This window comes from Mastigoproctus giganteus, chromosome 1, assembly GCF_048544385.1.
Source record: "Mastigoproctus giganteus isolate SK-2022 chromosome 1, ASM4854438v1, whole genome shotgun sequence".
In the NCBI taxonomy this organism is placed as follows: Eukaryota; Metazoa; Arthropoda; class Arachnida; order Uropygi; family Thelyphonidae; genus Mastigoproctus; species Mastigoproctus giganteus.
In genome coordinates this window covers 105,547,629-105,563,799 of record NC_143575.1, presented here as the reverse complement: position 1 = coordinate 105,563,799, position 16,171 = coordinate 105,547,629, and the positions used below count along the sequence as shown (strand labels likewise).

The following is a 16,171-nucleotide window of genomic DNA, read 5'->3' as shown; positions in this document are numbered from 1 at the left end:
TGATTACTTAACTGAATTTTTGTTTTCAACTATAGTATAATTAAAGTATTACTGATGTATATCCTGTAGTTTCAGAGTAGATCAGTAGCATTAAATAATGTCATTATGATTTTTACTTTATAATTTCATATGCTGAACAATTTTTGAATTTTTGCATAGCTGGTTTTTGTTATATATGAATAATTGAATTTATAAGTTGACAGGAGTTATTTTCATTGGGTACTATGGTGATAGTCAGATTAATGTATTAACTGATATATTACTGTATTTTGACCTATTCTGAATTTAATTTGGTTTATCAGCTGTTATTTGGTTTATGAAATCATAAAATGAGCTGATTTACTGCCATTATGAAATTGAAAATTATATACATTTTTTAAATAACATAACATTCCTTTCGGGATTTAATTAATCCTTGCACTTTGGTTGTGGCGTGGGAAGTTTTTATATATTGACCCAGTAGAGTATAATTTTTATTATTTCTTGTATTAGGCAGGGATTTCTTGTTCAGTTTTTCACAATACCCAGCTGCTTAGATTTAATTCATTTGACTATCTAAATGATCCCTGATGTATTTGGTTGGATTTAATTTGGAACTTTGTGAAATCCATGAAAGAATTTGAAAACTGTTGTTATTTCTGTTTTCTGTTTCTGTGCTGCTTTTAATTGTTGTCAGTTTATGCATTGAAAGCATTATGACAGACCATTACCTCATTTTCAGCAGTCAAACAATAGGGGTAGCTGTTGTAAAGTACCCTAGTTTATGAGAAATGGAATTACACTCTTTAAAAGTAATATGTACTAGTGATGGGTATGATGGTGAGGTCATAATTGATTATTTCAATTATGGCAATTCGATTATGAGAAATCGCTTTTGGTTATAATCGGTTTGTTTGACTATAATAAGTTAATTTGGTTATAATGGTTATACGAGTTTAACCATTCAGTTATACTCGTATAATTTGGAAGATTAGAAGTTGGTAGATTTACTTTGTCAACACTTCAGTTAATAATGATTAATTTTTGCTTCGGTCATTCCAAATGGTTGTCAGTAATTGCTACTCTTGAGGGATTGTTTTAAATAATTTTGCGATTCGATCAAATTCAAATTCTTTTAATCACTTAAATCTTTCATGTACTGTTTCCATATAATGAAGTTCTTTTGTGTGTGACTTTTAATAAAAGTATATGAGCCTTTTCATATTTTATGGTGTTAAAGAGGACATTCAGTTGTAGAGTAAGATTGCCAATCTGACCTTGTGCTATGCTGAAACTATAGCTTGAAGTCGATAAGCTTTCATTATTATGTATATGTTTTGTTTAAATGTTATATTCTTTAGTCAAAAGAAGTTGTATGCCAAGTTTTGCTAACAAAAGGCAAAATCAGGTAAGAAATTACACTAAAATTAGACATTCTACTCTAGGTACTCTGGTAGCTTAGAATGTTGAAATATTTAGTGGAAGGAAAGTAAGAATATATGTTTGAAAACCATAAAGTGTGTACTCGGTTATTTGAAGTGTAATTTTCTGTCTGTACTAGCGACAGCTCAGGACAATCAGGAAATAACTGCATATGTTTTAAAATTGTAATATATCAATCATTAAGGTTGATTGTTATTAAATTAAAATGTATAGAGATAACACATAGGCAAGTGAATTGTTAATTTAAAAAATAATAAAAATAAGGATAAAAATAGAATTTTCAAAGTTCCTAGGAGTGTTTTAGGATCAATTCTGATATCAAAGGGGGGAAAAAAAAAAAAAAACAACACTAAGCAAATTTCACTGCTACTGGGGTAAGTGCCCCTGAGGTAAGTTATTTGTTAATCACAGGTGCCTGAAATGTAATACAATATGTACAATGCATAAAATGCATTTGCATATCGTAAAGTGCACAGTATGCAGGGGGGACAATATCATATTTCAAAAAACTTGCTTCTGATATTGGGCACTGCATAATTTCCTAAAATATAAAGATCCCCCCCCCCCCTTAACAATATCATTAAATCCGTAAGGTCCAATAATCCTGCAAGAGGAGATTTCCATCCACACAGTTATCACAGGCAAGCTAATATCTTTCTGCAAGGTGAGATGAGTATTTTCACTAGTATTGAGCATTACAGTTCTGGTTCATACTATCTAACTGGTCCAGTAAATACTGGACCAGTTAGATAGTATGTCCGTTTAGTTTGAATGTAGCTTTGTCTGATCATACAATTGCATTCTCAAAAGTGCTAATTCCACAATTTTTTATGACAATATCAGTCACAAAATTGTGTTCGTTATTCTGAATCATCTTCCTTCCTGTATTGCATGCAGTAATCAAAGTCGAAAAGGCTTTAAATTGGAAGATTCTTCTAACTTGACCCAGTGCTTGTGTTATTGATATTGAGTACAGTTCCATGCATGGGCACCTGCAGCATGGTTCAAGTGCACCACCTTTGGATTTTGAAGTAATAGACAATTTTTAATATTTTCATTAATTTATTGAAACATTAAAACAATACAAATTCTGCAAAAAAACCCCTGAAATATTAATTCAAATAATTTATCAAAGCAAGAAAAAAAAATGAAAATTATCTGTGAACATCGTATTATTCCTATTTCATTCCAATGAAGAAATTTCACTCGTTTTTTTTTTTTTTTCTTATTATGCATGAATGTATTCACAGTCTGAGCAGTGCTTTCTCCCACCGATCACAAAATGTTGGTTGGGCTGTATGTGCAAATCAGTCAAACTTGATTAATTCAGATAGCATTAACAGAGGCATATGATGCAAGAAAATGGTGGCTTGACAAAAAAAAAAAAAAAATTCCCATTTCACCTATCCATTCGCTCCAGAAGTTTGTCCACTTTTTTCTTGAATTCATTTAAGCTATCAAAGATAGATGGAATTCCACAATGATAGATGGAAGTTTGTCCCAGCTGGCTAAAGGAAAATTTCTACACATTTGTTCTACAACTGTTTTTCCTTAGTTTGAGTTTATGCACCCTCAGGTTTGTAATCTTGAGCAAGAGGAAGAATCCCATCAGCATTGAGCCTGCTCAAACATTAAAGGAAGAATCCCATCAGCATTGAGCCTGCTTAAACATTAAAATCCCATCAGCATTGAGCCTGCTTAAACATTAAAATCCCATCAGCATTGAGCCTGCTCAAACATCAATCAGATCACCTTACAGGTGCCTAGTCTCCAGATGCTGCAATTTGCAGAACTTAACCCTTTCTTCGTAAGAAAGGTTTAAGTTTGTTCCCCTCACATCTTTTTGCCCTTCTCTGCTTGTTCTAGCAACTTTACAACCTTCTTAAAATGAGGCCTCCAGACCTGTACACAGTACTCAATGTGTGGCCTGACCATTGTCTTATACAAGGGGATAATCACCTACTTATACCTGCTTGCAGAATTTCTGTATATCATTGACAAGACCACATGAGCTGCTCTGACAGCGTGTCGGCACCGCTCAGAAAACTTCATATCTGACTGCACAATTACCCCCCAGGTATTTTTCATTTCTCACTATCCTGAGTGTAGTACCACACAGTTGGTACATTTCTGTGGGGTTACTGCTATGCATATGCAGTACTTTACATTTGTCAATATTAAACTTCAGCTGCCACCTCTTAGCCTATCTGCCCAACTTTTCTAGATCCTGTTGCATACTGTCATTAACAACCCTGCTGATATTGCAGGTATTCAAAAATTTGGTGAACAAAAAATTTATTCCCACCTGCACTATCTTCCAAAATATCCTGCTGGCACCCACGATTCCATGTTTTTCAAATTTATCATGCAGATCAATTATTGTTAATGGATAGGTGGCCTTGTTCCATATTGCCTTTCCCTTGCATGCTGAACTTCTATATCTTCAGATTTTCCAGTACCATTTAAGAATTCTTTCTTTCATCAAAATTTAATTGTGTGTTATCCATTTCTGTTGGGATTCAGCCAATCCGAAAAAAGAAAAAATACAAATTGGTACACAAATTGTGGATTGTTAAAGTGTGCGTACATAATTGTCACTCATCCTGTATATTGATGCATTTCTTTAGTAATATTATATCTGATCGGCAAATGATAAATGAAAAGTTTAGTGATTAAAAGCTAATTTGAATAAAATTATTCAAAACAATCTTTCAAAGAAGAGTAACAAATACAAATAATAATTTGGATTGTCCCTAGCTAGAGAATAATCATTACTAACTGAGATGTTCACAAAGTAAATCTATGAACTACTAATCACAGTCCTCATGATTATGCACATTAGTAGTTAGTAACTTCTAATCGTTCCAATGATACATGACCAAATTATATTATTTGAATTGTTTTATTTTCCATTATTAAATGGTTAGTAGTTAGTAAGTACTGATGATTTGATATTTTGATTATTGAAATCTCCCAATCATTCAGTTATGAAATCATATACCCATCACTAAGCCCTGTATAGTTGCTGAATCTTTTGTTCTTGCGAGTGTCTGTTGAGGAATAGATTTTTGAATTTTTGCTACATATGAATGGTGGAAAGAATTAGTAGTATAATTACAGAATGATGCAAGGGTGTAAAGCTTACATAATGGGCGCCTAGTTTTTTATGATTTACCTGCTTATTCCAAATATTCATCTGATCCTTTAACTCTACACGTTCTTCGACTCTATAGATAACTTGTTCTGTAAGTTTATTATTCTTTGACTACTGGAAAATTTTCTTTTTTAAAGTCTTAAACACTTCAGTCAGATCCCAATGCAGATGCCTAGTTTCTAAATTTTGTAATTTACAGAACTGGACTTGCTTCTTATAACAATATCTGTTATCATCATGTCTAGTTTTTTTGGGAAGGGTAAGTGATATACAGTATTTCCTGAAATTCTAGACATGTATACATTATACAAAATGTGTAACCTTTATTTACTGGCACAGTGATGCAGTTGCTCTAAGACCCCAAGGATGTGGAGGATGTGGTCCTAAGCAATTATTGCTCTCTTTTTGTTTATTACATTTAAATCTATTTATTAATATATCCTTCAAGCCTGTGAAGGGCAAACACTGAAAAGGGCCTCTAAACATATGTACGCTATAGTCCCAGACTATGGAAATATGGCAAAATTCCTCTGTACCACTGATAGAATCTTATGAATTGTCCTAGCTGTCTTATTAAACTGTTGAGCAAAATTCATTTGTGTCAGACTGTATTACAACCCCCACAAGTTATTTTCATCTTCTGTACTGTTGGTGCACTATTCTCAATTTTTTGATAATTTAATTTGGGATTTCTGTGATCCAGATGTATAATCTTGAATTTACTAGCAATTAGCAATTTATATTTCTTAGACCAGGTATATGGTCTAAGGTCTGATCTGAAAGTTCTGGGACTTATTTTTAATCTTGAAATTGCAGCATTCAGCAAGCTGAATGCTGCAATTTGTAAAAACAAATTGCAGTTTTTTTTGCAAAAACACAAATTTGCAAATTTCAGTGTCTCATCTAGACTAACTCATGAATCACTCATTTATCTGCAGCCAGCCTGAATTAATACATGTTGATTGTAAGGTGTTTTACAAGTATCATTGCATTTTAAAAATAGTTTTACTGAGCAGTGAATTTGCATCAGATTTTGTTTTGAATTAGGGGAAAGTGCAGCAGAAATCTGAGGCGCCACCGTAGCCTGGTGGGAAGGAGCAGCAGTGCACAGTACACACTTCTTGATTAGACCGGGGTTCGAGCCCGTCACCACCAAATACGGAGGATGCGGAAAGGTCAGGGAATGACCACTGCATGTTCATGGAGCAATATGGCCTTAGTTGCTAATGCCCCTAAAAACCAAATAACAAAAACAGCAAAAATCCACAAAATATTAAAAACAGCTTTTGAAGATATTGTGTGTTGTTTAAGGTATTTTAGTATTTTGCAAACTTCATAGAGGGTTGCTTGTCTGTCGGAGATAATCCTTGCTCTAGTCACTTCTCAACTTCAAAAAACAGTGATTCAATAGTTTGTATTCATGATCTGGTCAGTAGTGATCAATGTTTAACCATCTGCAGAGGTTTCTAGTGAAATTGGTATTTCCTATTGGACATGCTAATCAATTCACATTCCCAAATCATTTAACACAAGATTTTGGAGTGTGATAAATCTCGGCCAAGTCTGTCCCTTGCATTCTCACTGATGATCACAGATCAGCAGTTTTCATGTCAGGATTGGCATTAGCATGCTGCTGAACTATGCTGTACTATGTTTCTCGAATCATTACTGGTGATAAATCATGAGTTATGGCTATGATCTGGAAACCAAGGTCCAGTCCTCTCAATGGAAGACTTGGTCTTCTCTAAGGCCAAGAAAAAAAGAAAACAGTCTCAATCAAATGTGCAGATTATGCTTATCATATTTTTTGATTTACAGGGCATTGTTTATTATGGATTTGTCCCATGTAGGCAAAGAGTGAACTGGAATATTACAAACTGCTCTATAGAAATTGCATGATGCTGTTTGGAGAAAATTTGAAGTTGTTCAGGGAATTGGTGCTTGCATCATCATCAAGTGTCCTTGCACACTTGGCTCTTTCCATCCAAGAATTTTTTGTGATGTGCTCCATCACTGTAGTCCCCATCATCCGTCATGGTCACTGGTTTTAGTGCACTAATGATTTTGTTTTATTTTATTTATTGCTTATTTAAATTCCCCTTGATAGTTACAGATTTGCAATGATTTCAGAAATTATTTAGAATGTGACACTGTTACTATTACCAATTTCAAAAGAAGCCTATCAGGAATGCTTCCAAAAGTTGCAAAGGCATTGGAATCTGTGTATACATTGTCAAGAAGACTACTTTAAAAGAAGGTCCATCTGAATAGCTGGTAAGCTCCATGATTTCCCAAAATATTGGTTCAGTCTCCAAACTTTTTGATTGCACTTGTTTTATTTGTATAAGTTGTGCAGTAGAAACATACTGAGGTTCTTACTATTAACAACTCTGCCCTCTTCAATATCACCAGCGCAAATTTTGAAGTGAAACTTTTAATGCCATGATCAAATCATAATGGAAAGTTAGAAACAACAAGGGCTTTATAAGCACAGAATCTTGAGAGATTCCACTCATAACACTGCTTCATTTGGAACATTGTTCATTTATTACTACCAATTGTCGTTAGAAGGAATCTATTTTGTAGAGATGTATTCATTTGAACAAAGGAGGTACAAGGTTTTTGCCAGTATGATTGAGCATACCTTAAGAGTTCAGGGAAGCTGCTAGTTAGAGGGTAGAGAAGGATAGTTATGCATTTATTTGATGATATGGGTCAAGATAATTCTTGCACAAGTTGCAAGAATTTTTGTTCGCTGCAGCTGTTGAATTACAGCAGCTGATGTTGGCAAGATGTTCTGAGGGGGTGATTTTAAATGAGCAGGAAGATAAAGCTAGGGAAACAAGCCTAAATAACTGCAAAGGGTGTATCAGGGTGATAAACTATAGAAGAGTACTTGGTCTTTGCTATGTCTAAATTAATGTCAAAAGTGATGTCAATAAAATGAATTCAAAATCCTGGTTAGGAGAACTCATGCTGACATAACAGGGCTAATGGAAGTGTGGTTTCACCCAGAAATTGGGAGTAATGAGTTTCATTGTGGTATGTGCAATATTTAGGAAGGATTGGGGAAGTTAGAAGGGATGGTCAGGCCATGCTTCTTATCAAAAGTGGCCTGAGCATGAAAAGAGCCTTTGTTGGGTCAAAAGTTATGCCCGCTGGCATAGAATTTGTGTGGTGTAAGTTGGAATCAGAGATATATTTCTCCTAATTGTTTGGAATAAGTGGAAGGGAGATACACCACGAGGAACAGCATTTTAAAATAAATCAGATGATTGTTAATTATGTCAGCATGTTACAGAAAACACTAAGGGTAAGAATATTTAAGACTTCATCAATCAATACTTATGAATCAGATCTCGGCACAGAATTTACGATACAAGGCAGGGAATGATCATGCAGTCATTAGTTGGAAGATATAGAAAGATGTTGTAGTAGTTAAAGGTACATCTTTTAATTTCATTAAAAGAGGACTGTAAAAAGAAAGGACAATTTAAGGCACTACACGGTGTCTATGAATTGGGTGGATTGTAGAGGGAGGGCGAATATATTAGAAGGATAGCATTAAGAAAATAAAGCATGAAGAAGATCCCAAGATGGATGAATATGGAGCTGGATAGTCTAATAGAGCAGAAAAAGATGGCAATGGAAAGTTACACAAAATGATGAAAAGTACTGAAATCTACAACAACTACAAGTTGATCTGTAATAGTACCACAGAAAAGGTTAGGGCGGCCAAAGCTGAGTATAAAAAAGCACTGGCTAAGAGAGCAAAAAATGGGACAAGGAATTTTTTTCTGTATGTGAATACAAAGAAGAAGAAAATGAATCATATTGGACCCTGTGTATAAGGTATAGAAAAGTCTTAGATGACACAGCTGATGAATACGTACTTTGCAGTAATCTTTGCCAATGAAAGGCCCTTCATGGTGACAGGAGACTGTGCAAGTGAAGCTGGAAAGCATGAAATTAGCGAAATTGAAATTTCTGAAGATTACTTATAAGAAAAACTTTTGGGCCTAAAGGTAGTAAGGATCCTGGAGTTGATGGCACATAACTAGTAATTTTGTGGGATGTGGCTGTAGAGTACATCTGAACTATTGAGTTAATTATGAAGGCATCATTGATTTCTGGGAGGATTCCTTTGGATGGAGGAGTGCCCTAACATGTTGCCAATACATAAAGGCAGTATTAAGATTGAAGTTGGTAACTACGGACCAGTTAGTCTGACTTCAGTAATGGAAAATTTTGGAGGCAGTGATTAGAGTGACATCCAGGGACATTTAGATAGAAATGGCATTATGAAGGTTACACAACATGGTTTTGTTAAGGAAAAATCATGTTTAACTAACCTGGTAAACTATTGATGTAGTTTATATGGATTTTAGCAAGACATTTGAGTGGGTCTCATTTTAGATACTGTATAAGCTGGAATATGGAATATGTTGGAATTACTGGAAAGATTCTAAGATGGATTGTACGGTAGCTACAGGGCAGAAGGCAGAAGAGGGTTGTGATTAATGGATATTCTTCAGATTGGTGTAACATGAGAAGAGGGGTCCTCAAGGATCAGTTCTTAAACCACTCTTGTTTTCAATTTTCATAAACAACTTTGATGAAGGGATAGAGGGTGTGATGTCAAGATTTGCAGATGATGTAAAGATTGGGAGAGTCGTTAATGATCAGTGCCAAGTAGTTCGCCTTCAGAATGACTTGAACAGGCTTAAAGAATGGTCAAAAGAGTGGCAGCTATGCTTTAATGCAGCAGAATACAAGGTCTTACACCTAGGGATATCAACCTCAAAATAACTTATACACTTGGTTGTGTTGAATTAAAAAGAGTAGAGGAATAAAGGAATCATAATCCAAGTGGATAAAAAGTTCTCTGTGCAGTGTAAACAGGTGGCCAGGAGAGCCCATGGTGTTCTGTTAATGATTTATTGAACAGGTGGTTTTTAGAGATGAGTCATAATTCCACTGTCTAAGGCAACTGTAAGACTGAACTTTGAATACTTTGTCCAAGTATGGAGATTTCATTTAAAAAATACACATTGAGCTTCTTGAGAGGGTCTAGGGATGGGCAATTCACATAGCGAGATTGGCAAAAGGTTGCATGTATGAGGAAAGGCCTTTTATGTGAGTTACAGAGCTTAGCAACCAGGCTTGATTGAGGTTTATAAGGCTCTGAGAGGAGTTGATAAAGTGAATGATGGAGAAATATAAAGTTATAACAGTTATAAAGAATTGTAGAACTAGGGGTCATAGATTAAAATTAGGGGGAGGTAGTTAAAACTGGATTGTATATTTTCTTTTAGCCAGCAAGTTGTTGATTGCTAGAATAATGATTACTAATGATATTAAGAGTAGGAGACCAGCAGAATTACTTAACAACTACAGGTCACTGTTGAAAAAAAGCCGTGAATTAGGGTTGAATTTGAAAGTGTCTGCAATTCTGCCCAGACACGATAGGAGGGAGTATATGATGAGATCCTTGTCGATCAATTCGGCCCTGGAAAGATTGTGCAAGGCTCGGGGGGTAGAATTTTTTTCAGCCTGGTCTGTACTTGTTAACAGGAGAGACTGCTTCTACAGGGATGGAATACACTTAAATAGGAAAGGTGCAAGAATATTTGCTGATGCTATCAACGCAGTGTTAGGTCGGTCGGAAAACTGCTAGCTTGGGGGGATACAAAGACTAATAGATTAACAGTAGCCACTGGCAGAGGTGAAAGTGATTCTTGCACTGCTTCTATTGGAATTTCAGAGACTGCTGGGAGTCATTACGGTACAAGTAAACACATGGGTTGTGTTAGGTTAGCTAAGAATAGGAACAGGTGCATGTATACTTGCGTGTACACCAATGCTAGGAGTTTGGTAAATAAATTTGATGAATTTGAGGTATTGCCCAAAACATCAAAGGCAGATATTGTTGGGATATCAGAGACGTGGTGTCACACACATATAAAGAATGCAGAACTGGAATTTGGGAAGTACAATCTGTACAGAAAGGATTGACAGGATAGGAAGGGAGAAGGGGTTATGCTATTAGTTAAGAAACACATAAAATCCAAGGAAGTGAACCAGTCGACATTGCTGGACAGTGCAGTGTCGAGTCAGTTTGGTGTGACATAAGCATTGGGAGATAAAAATTGAGAGTAGGAGTGTGCTATAGGCCTAATGACTCTGAGGAGTATAATAAGAAACTGTACGGGGAAATAGAGTAGGCCAGTAAATCAGAGAGTCTTATAATGGGGGATTTTAATTTCCCAAATATTGACTGGAATTTGTGGGTTGGTCACTCACACACTAGCAAGGCTTTTGTGGATTTATTGGATGATAGTTTTCTACATCAGCATGTTCGGGAGGCAACTAAAGGGAGTAATACTCTTGATCTGATTATCAGTAGTGATTCTTCATGCATTAAGAATCTGCAGATAAAGGAACCACTAGGTGGCAGTGATAACAGTGTGCTGAAGTGGGATTTACTCAAAGAGGTAACTACCATCAGGGGTAAAGGGAAGGGTTTTTGCTTTCGTAAAGGTGACTACGATGGTCTGAGACAGTATTTAAATTCTATACAGTGGGACCAACTGATGATGTTACCAACAGCAAATTCAAAATGGGAAGCATTCAAAGAACTTACATTGGAAGCTACTAGGCGTTACGTACCAACTAAGAAATATTGTTCAAGGTTTAGGCCTAAATGGATGTCAGATGAACTATTGAGACATATGGCAGAGAAGAAAAATGCATGGGATACATATAAATTAACATGTGACACAGAAGCCTATGATAGATATAAGCTTATATGTAACCAAGTTACAAAGGAGGTTAGGCAGGCGAAGACAGATTACGAGAAATCTTTGGCAAAGGATGCAAAGAAAAACAGCAAAGAATTCTTTACTTATGTAAACACTCGAAGGAACGGGAAGAATCATATTGGTCCACTTGATATCGATGGTTCAACTGTTGATGATCCTGCTCAGGTAGCTAACAAACTAAATGAATATTTTGCATTGACATTCACACATGAGGAGTTATTCAGCGAGGGGAATGCCAGAGGTGTATTCAACTCTGGCAGTAAGCTAGATAATCTTGTAATAACTGAGAGTAAAGTGGAGGATAAATTGTTGAAGATAAACACAAGAAAGGCACCTAGGGTGAATGGGATCTATCCAGTTATATTAAAGGAGGCAGCAAAGGAAGTAAGCAAACCCTTAGCCATAATTATGAGAGCTTCTTTGGACTCAGGGGAGGTACCCATAGACTGGAGATGTGCAAATGTGACCCCAATTCACAAAGGAGGATCAAAGGATGACACAATTATAGACCTGTGAGTTTAACTTCTGTTCCAGGAAAATTAATGGAGGCACTGGTTAAAGAAGCACTGCAGGATCATCTAGACAAGACTTCAGTTATAGCTTGGACACAGCATGGTTTTGTTAAGGGAAAGTCTTGCCTGACCAATTTGATTGGATACTATGATGCAGTCACAAAAGAAATGAATGCAGGGAATAACTTTGATATTATATATTTGGATCTTAGAAAGGCTTTTGATACTGTTGCACATGGAAGACTGCTGCCCAAATTGGAACAATGTGGCATTGGAGGCAAATTGCTGCTGTGAATAAAGGGACGGTGAGTGGGAGAAAACAGAGAGGGGTAATCAATGGACACTGCTCATCGTGGATTAATGTTATTAGTGGAGTCCCTCAGGGTTCAGTGTTGGGTCTATTATTGTTTTCTCTATTTATAAATGATATTGATGATGGTATATCAAACTTTATGTCCAAGTTTGCAGACGATACAAAGGTTGGCAGGGTTGTCCAAGGACACTACTGACACTATGCTGCTGCAACAGGAATCTGGAAAAGTTGAGCAGATGGGCTGAGAGGTGGCAAAATGAAGTTTATCATTGACAAATGTAAAGTGCTACATATGGGAAAACAGCAAACCCCAGAGCAACGTATCAACTCTGTGGTACTACACTGACATTGGTAAAGAATGAAAAGGGACCTGGGGTAATTGTGCAGGCAGATATGAAGTTCCTCTGACAGTGCAGACATACTGCAAGAGTAGCTCATGGTGTCTTATCAATGATATTCAGGAATTTTTCTAGCAGGGGTAAGGAGGAGTTTATTCCTTTGTATAAGGCAATGGTGAGGCCACACCTTGAGTACTGTATACAGGTCTGGAGGCCTCATTTCAAGAAGGATGTAGAGCTGCTGGAACGAGTACAGAGAAGGGCAACAAGATTAGTGAATAGAACACAGGTTGCTCTTACGAAGAAAGGCTTAAGCTTTGCAAATTACAGTGTCTGGAGACTTGGCACCAAGTGATCTGATAGAGGTGTATAAAGCCTTGAATGGTTTGAGCATGCTCAATGCTGATGGGATTCTTCCTCTTGCTCAGAATAATCACTTTAGAGGGCATAAATTCAGATTGAGGAAAGACAGATGTAGGATAGATGTGCGGAAATTTGCCTTTAGCCAGCGGGTAGTTGGTTGGTGGAACAGACTTCCATCCCTTGTTGTGGAAGTTGATAGCCAGAATAAATTTAAGGCTCAGCTGGACAGGTATTTCGAACGAATGGAGGGGTGAAATGGGAGTGGTTTTTTTATTATTTATTTACTTTTAATTTTTTTTGCTGATGCTGCATAAGCTTGCTTTCTTGCATCATATGCCTCTACTAATGCTAAGTTGCCTCTGCAGGTAATTGAGTCTGACAATTTGAAGAAATTCGAAGACAACTGGATAGTTACTTAGGTGAGGAGGGAAGCACATAATTTGTTAATTTTTTTATCTACATTTTTTTTTTTTTTTTGCAAGTGCAGCAAAAGCCTTTCCCTTCCTTGCACTATATGGCTAATACTTACTGTCTCTTTTTCTAATTGTCCGTACATGCACAGCAGCAGTCAGTCTTATTATGCCACATTTCTCCAACTTAAGCACGTGTTCATATGAACCATATTGGAAGCCTTTGTAAAATCTAAGTAAATAATATAAAATTTTTCCTCACATCTAATGACTTTTTGACCACTGTATAATAATACATTCCTAGATTTGTTGGCAAATCTCCACTAACCTAGTGGCAGTGGCACAGATCTTTACAGGTCTACCTATAAATATCTGTCACAGATTAATTACCTGTTAGAGATTAGTGGCCTTTCCTCTGTCTCATTTTTTAAAGAATAAAATTTGAATAGACATTATACTACAAAATGTAGAGAGAAATACAATGTCTTTCAAAGGAAAGCACCGAAGAAAAATTGAAAAAACTCAACGAGAGTTTAGCAAATCAACAAAATATATTCAGGAAATTTCTCAAATCAAAATGTTGCAGCAATAAGCATTAGTTTCCAATTTGCTAAAATCGTAGGTGCAGAAGGAACACCTTTTGCTCATGGTGAATTCGTTAAACATGTGTTTTAGTGGTGGCTGAGAGGTATGCCCAAATAAAAGGGAAGCATTTGCTGAAGTTATCCTGTCTTCCAGCACAATAACTAGAAGAGTTGAGGACTTGGGAGAAAATGTGTGTTTTTAGCCGAAAAGCATGTGATTTTACTCACTTTTCTTTAGCAGTGTTAGACAGACAACTTGTGTGATCGAGAACCACTAATATTAGCAGGTCTCGATCACATAAGTTGTCTGTCCAACATGTCTAGTAAAGTTTTGAGACAACAGGATTCTCATAATGATTTCATTCAATGTTAATTTTCTTTAGCAATTGACGAAAGCCAAGCTGAGTCATGCTCTTTTGCTTATTTTGATCAATGGGATTAATCAGGATTTTGAAATAACTGAAAAATTTGCAGCATTAAGAAATATTTGCAGCATCAAGACTCACGATTTACTGGGAAGTGGATTAACTAGGACACTTCAAGACTCCAAATTAAAAAAAAAAAAAAAACCCAGAAATCATAAAATTCAAGTAATAACTAGAATAGGCATAAACAGATGTTTTGCAAGTTGTAAATAAGCGACAAGAAGAGGTGTTAAGTTGTCATTAGGAGATTAGTGTGCCTATTATCTTGCAACCCCTGCTGTCTTCACACCTGTCGCTCAAAAAAAAAAAAAAAAGAGACCAAATGTTTAGTTTGTTTTAGTGTGCCGCGTCGAATCGCAAAAGGACAAATTTTGTTTTGTTATTTATGTCAGGGATGTCGGAATTTTTTGTAATAGTAACTTTTTTTTTTTTTTTTTTTTTTTTAAATCGTGAAAATGGTGGGCAAACACAAGAGTTGTGCTTTCAATTAAACAAAAACTTGAAATTATTCAAAAGTTTAAAAATGGTGCATCTGTTAAATCTCTATTGGACCATTATAATGTTGGTGACCAAACCATATTCGACATTGTAAAAAATAAAGGGAAGCTATTAGATTTAAAAATCGACATCATTAAAAATAAATGCATGTTCGATATGCACTACTCGCGTATTGGACCGCCACAATTAGTACATGGTAAGTTTTTTCGTTTTTTATCTATCGCCATACTTTTTACGTATTTTTGCTCAACATTTTTTTGATACAGTAAAGTCCCCTGACTTACGTAACTTCAGACTTAGGTTACGTTATTTATAAAAAATTTTTATGACTGAAGATTTCAATGAAGGGTACACACATTTCACCATAATAACGTAAAAAACCCATAGAATTCCAGCTATTGCAAATGCAATAAGATCGAGTTTACTACCCATTTATAATGAATGCACTAAAACAAAAGCCCAATAACCTGGATAGTGCAAATTGCTCTTATTGTTTTATGGCAGTGACCTCCAGAAATGTGCTTTAGTAAAGTGTGAGCTTGTGATAATAGTGAGTTTTCGCCTTAACCCTGTGAAGTTCTTTTCAGAAAATTTAATTTTGATTGTTATCGTGATGCCAACTAAGAGAGTAAGTGACAGCGGTACTAGTAAATCTATCAAGAAAAGGAAAGCGATCGAGTTGGATCAGAAAATTAAAATAATAAGGATGTATGAAAATGGCAAGTATCACGCGGAATTCAGATTTGTCGGTGGCAACGGTGAACACAGAAAAGGAGAATGACAGAATACAAGAAACGGTGAAGCAGTCAGCACCAGTGAAGGTCAACTATAATAACCAAGGCTACGAAATACAAATCAGTTTTTACAGTACAGTAACATGCATTTTTTCTTCCTTTTATTAGCATTAGCATTAGTAGAGGCATTTGATGCAAGAAAGAAAGCAAGCTTATGCAGCATCAGCCAAAAAAATAAATAAATAAAAAATAAATAACCACTTTCACTTCACCACTCTGTTCGTTCGAAATACCTGTCCAGCTGAGCCTTAAACTTATTTAGGCTATCAACTTCCACAACAAGGGATGGAAGTCTGTTCCTCCAACCAACCACCCATTGGCTTAAAGGCAAATTTCCACACGTCTATTCTACATCTGTCTTTCCTCAATTTGAATTTATGCCCTCTCAGGTGATTATTCTGAGCAAGAGGGAGAATCCCATCAGCATTGAGTCAAACCATTCAAGGCTTTATACACCTCTATCAGATCACCTCGCTGGTGCCTAGTCTCCAGACACTGTGATTTTCAAAACTTAAGCCTTCCTTTGTAAGAGCACCC

The 16,171-nt window shown here is 36.0% G+C and overlaps 1 protein-coding gene across 4 annotated transcripts in view; it reads left to right on the top strand.

The window, feature by feature from the left end:
• The window catches only part of LOC150091076 (SAP domain-containing ribonucleoprotein), a 195,316-nt gene that overhangs the window by 118,140 nt on the left and 61,005 nt on the right, over positions 1–16,171 (top strand). The window lies entirely within an intron of this gene.